At 33.3% G+C, this 5,068-nt stretch overlaps 1 long non-coding RNA gene across 1 annotated transcript; it reads left to right on the top strand.

Annotated features, from left to right (window-relative positions):
* Positions 1-3,011: 3,011 nt before the first annotated feature.
* On the top strand, positions 3,012-4,620 carry LOC120072873. Its single transcript, XR_005480617.1, has 2 exons — positions 3,012-4,227; positions 4,350-4,620. It is a non-coding gene; the product is annotated as an uncharacterized LOC120072873 (long non-coding RNA).
* The last annotated feature ends 448 nt before the right edge of the window (positions 4,621-5,068 follow it).

The raw sequence follows: 5,068 nt of genomic DNA, 5'->3' as shown, positions 1-5,068 counted from the left end.
AAAGTATGTAATTAACGTATAAAAGGATTGTGTTCAAGTAATAACCTAAAGAATTTATAGTATACATGGATAAGGTTGAGTATCTTATCATGTTAATATTATGGCTCGTTTTGTATCAGTTGCAAAAGATTACCTAATTTAAATCATTTATGTGGAAAAATGTGAGTGAGGTATGATTGTATAGGATATATATCATACATGCAATGAGTTCAATAAATGTGAGTGGGGTATGATTGTCTAGATATGCTCCTGCTGCAATCTGTAAGCTGATTGAGAAGAAGACAAGGGCTTTTCTACGAGAGAATACTGATAATGAGAGTGGCTCACACCTCATCAAATGGGATCTCATCACTCATGAAAAGGAGAAGGGTGGTCTTAATATTGACAAGATTAGGATATCTATCGATGCTTTACTTGGAAAATGAAGAATATTGATTAATGATGAGTTTGAGATGACCCCTTCTCTATTCCTAATAGGTGAAAGTACATCAGTAGCAAAGCAGCATGGTTCTAAAATGGAGGCCTTTCTGTAGAAGTTAAGAAGCAGAGATACTTCTAATTGTGTAGAGAATCGGTATCAGATACGGATACGATATAGATACGTCCAGACGTGTCTGATACGTGATTTGAAGTATCTAATTTTTTATTTTTAGATAGGCGTATTGAGTCAATTTTTTGTTTCAAATTTAAGCCCAACCATTTAAAAAACCCAACCTACAACCCATTTTATTTTAGTGCATGTTTAGGAGTGATTTTAAAATCATCAAAATTCACTTTTTTTTTTTTTTTCATTTTTAAAATCACTCAAAAACACACTTTTAATTACTTAAAATTAATTTTTAATTTTACACTTTTAAATGAAATTTTCATATCAACATTAGTTTTAAAAAATTAAACATGTTTAATTTTGAAAATGACAAAAGTGATTTCAACCATTTTAAAATTACTTCCAAACATATAAGTCCACTTAAATTGAGCAATCCAAAACAAAATAAATTAAAAATGATAAAACATAAAAAATTAAAAAAAAACCCCCGAAACGTAATAAATCTTTATTCTTCCATTCTCTCTCACTAGTTAAATCATGATTCACGCCTCCTTTATCTTCAGCTTCATTATTCAATCTTCATCTTCTACTTCTTTCCTACCATCTACTCTAATCACTCAACATTACTGGATTTTTTTTTTCAAGTTTTCACTCTCTTCATATATATACTATAATACGTGTCTTCAACATATCCGTATCTTAGTTTTTTAGAAATTAACGTATATTCATATCGTATCGTATCGGTATCATGTATCTGTATCTATGTCTGTGCTTCTTAGAGTGGAAGGTGAGGGACAAACTAAACACATTATTTTGGTTCATTGATAGACCCCTAATGGTCTATTAAACCAAACTCTTCCCAGATTCTATACTATATCTGCTCGGGGTGTTCAAAAAACCCGATGACCCAATAAAATCGATCAACCCAATTCAACCCGTGCGGTTTGGATTGGGTTATCAACTCATTTTGGTTGGATTGGGTTCAAATAAATTAAAACTCTATGGGTTTGGTTGATTCATGGGTTCACTTAATATAATCCAAACCAATCCGAACTAACCCGAATTTATTATTAATTTTAATTTTTTTTTGTTACTTATAACATGATTATTTATACATATATTGATTTTAATTTTATTTAATTCCAATATTTTTTTAATAATTTATTCTTCAACCATTCTTAAAAATAGTTTCTTTGCACTCTAAAAAGAAAATTTGCCCTATATAAGTTGAAGTCGAGTAGTTAATCTTAATTTAATATATGAAAATAAATAAATTAGATTTTTACCTATTTACATTTTGTTTGAACAAAATTTTAAATAAATGACTCGATTAATCCGAACCAACCCAACTCATGGTTGGGTTGGCTTCATTTTTTAATAAAAATTATTTGGATTGAAAAAATTTATAACAATTGGATTGGGTTTAGGATCTAAAAAATCTTTCAACCTAATCTAACTCAACCCATGAATATACCTATCTGCCAATGAGACAACTACCGTCCAGGAAGCCTGGGATGAAAATTTGAATACATGGAATCCTGTTTTTAGACGACCACTCTTGGATAGAGAACGAGATTTATGGAATCAAGCTTCGTGTAATTGGACCGTTCCCATAATTAATTATGGCTGTGATAAAATTCTAATGGATCCCTGCTTCCGATGATCAGTTCTCTGTCAAATCCCTCAAAAAGTTGCTTGCCAACCTCAGATCATTCCCCAATTCTGGAGGTTGGTCTTTTGTGGATGTCATACCTCCTAAAAAGTGTAAATTCTTCATATGGTTGCTCCTTAACAAGGGACTGAATACCGCTGATAAATGACAAATGTGTTTCCCTATTATGGATCATCTATTCCTTACGTTCCTTCTCTAAGCAGATCTGGAATAATTTTTGCAACCCAGCCATTGGTTTTCTTCAATCTTTGGAGGACCTTTTAACGTAGACGATAAATCTCAAATAAGTTATCTCCAAGAGTATTATGTTATGCAATCTATTGGGTGCCTCTACGTGCTGTATTTGGCTTGAGCGGAATGACAGAACCTTCCAGAATGATGGCAAATCATCAAGGCAGCAATGGGATGATATTATGCATTTAGTGGCCCTTTGATGCTCAACGTCGCCCCTATTTTGGTAGTTGTGATATCTCTAGAAGGCTTTCCTCTAATATATGCTCTTTGTTGTTCCTTTGACTCTTGAGAGCTCTATTCTAGCTCTTCTGTATCTTTATTTATCTATTAATTAAATCTATTTTGATCTTGAAGTATGATGCACTACAAGAAATATGGGTTTTTATGTTGGTTGGAAAAAACTAAAAACGGTTGTACAAGATCGGATTCTTAAAAAAAAATGTGGACTTTTAATGTCGGTTTTAAATTGAATTTAGGTATGCCTACGATGTCAGTTTAAAACTGACATTAAAGATCTGTTTTTTTAAGAAGGAAATTAGGAAAACAAATATATAGGCCATCTTATATATATTAGGGTTAAAGGAAAAAAATTATGCCGCTCTTTCTCATCTCCCCATCAGTTTGAGCGCTTCGATCACCCACGCCACACGCCACTGTCGGAGCACGCATGAGGTCACGTTCGTTTGCCTATTAGTTCGGCCACTCCGATTAGCCGTGCCACTAGATTTCATAAGTTGTAGAGCATCGACGCCGCCATGGGTTTAGACGATCTGCGTTCGTTTGTCAGATCTGCCATGGGTTTAGATCTATTCGTTCCCGTGCGTTTCGTCACTCCAGCTCCTAAACATGTTGATTTCCGGTGACTTTCTTAGGTATTAATGACCTAAAATTTAGGTCATCGAGTTGTATATTGTATTTAATCACACCTTTTATCTTTCTCCAATCAACAAGGGGAAGACCTCAAACATTGATTCTACAAATGGAGAGCTCAACGATGAAAAAATGCCATTAACAATAGCTCCGTTTGTGGTTACGATTCTCTTCATCAACTCTGTAGGGTGGAAATGCAATCAAAGTCCTACATTTGTTAAATAAGGAATGATCATGGGTTTATAAGGGAGCACAACTATCTCCAAACTATCTCCAATGGTACGAGGTCTATTGAAATGGTTCCAAAAGCAAAGTCATAAAAATTTATACTCTTAAGGTAGACAATATCATACCATTATGGAGATATCTAGAGTTCCTTCGTCTCTAACAAACTCCTTGCTGCAAATCTCAAACCTCAAATATTTTAGATCATTTTTTTTCTCTTCTTTTTTAATGGAATTTTTCTCTGTAGGAATATGAGTGAAGCGATTACCGAAAAATGGTTAATGTTCTACTTGTGGATTTCGATTATTTTTTCTCATTTCTGAGTTCTATATGATCTGTACTGTTTGGCGGTGAATTATGTGAATTTGGAAATCTTTTCCTACTTTATCTAAGAGATGCCTTGAGTTTTCTTATTTATTAGGTTTGATCAGCTGCTTAAACGTTTCGATTCCAAACTTTAGGCATACGAATCACATGTTTATTGTAAATGACAATGCTAATTTCACAAACGTAAGAAACCATGCTCAATATATGTGAATGTTGTGTGTGAGTTAGAGATAATGCCAAGTATTTATTCTCTTTTTTTCATTAATGAAGATTTCCCCTTTTGAAAAAGAAAAAAAAGGTTGAAATATGCCAAAATTGGAAGCACTGTCTGTTCTTGATGCACATTACACAGGTATTATTAGCATCTCAGTTTTTTCACTCATAGTTTTCTGGCTTAATGTAGTGAACTGTAAGAACTTCAAACATTTTGCATTCCAATTGAATATGAATTTGTTGTTCCATTTATTTCTCCAGCTACTGATCTGGCTTGGATGAGAGAAAAAGTTGTATGGGTTCTGCTGGAGACTTTCGACCAGAACAGAAGGTGGAATTTTCAGGACGATATTGCAGTTGAGTCCTCAACCTGTATTTCTAGAGTTCATCCCTTTAACTTGCATTGTATTTAGCAACTAAGTTTTGACTAGAATATTTTAGGGATTTGCCACTGGGTAAAAGGTATTCATGTGTGATCAATTACAATAGAATGTGAAAAATATAGAAAATGAAGACTTTAAAAGAGCTACAATTAAATAATTTGTTTATGAGTATAGAGAGTAACTATGAGTTTTATGCAAGATATTTGAAATAGTTTGGTTAAACAGAGTAATGAACAGCTGGAAGTTTGGACGGTTGGTTTTTGATGATTTGGAGGATGGATAAAACATAAAACCAATCCTTGGTGAGTCTACTCTTTAATATTCATCTTAAAATTGAAGAGTATGTTATAACTAAGCTGGTAGTAAGTCATTTTAGCAGCAAAGAATGAAAAATCATGTAGAAATAGCTGTTGTCATGTGCTGTCAATGGGGCTTATAGCTACTGTTTTTGGTTGGTATGGAGCATATACTGATATCATTCTTTGAGAGTAACTGTTATTTGAACAAATAGGCATAGTTGAGCAAGAAAATAACTCAAAACAATCGCCTAAAATGTGAAACAAGCAACACATAGAAGGGTAACTGTAAAGTGTGGGA

This window comes from Benincasa hispida, chromosome 3 (assembly GCF_009727055.1).
Source record: "Benincasa hispida cultivar B227 chromosome 3, ASM972705v1, whole genome shotgun sequence".
NCBI classification, from domain to species: Eukaryota; Viridiplantae; Streptophyta; class Magnoliopsida; order Cucurbitales; family Cucurbitaceae; genus Benincasa; species Benincasa hispida.
Note: the sequence above shows the minus strand (reverse complement) of the source record. Positions and strands in the feature narration are given on the sequence as shown.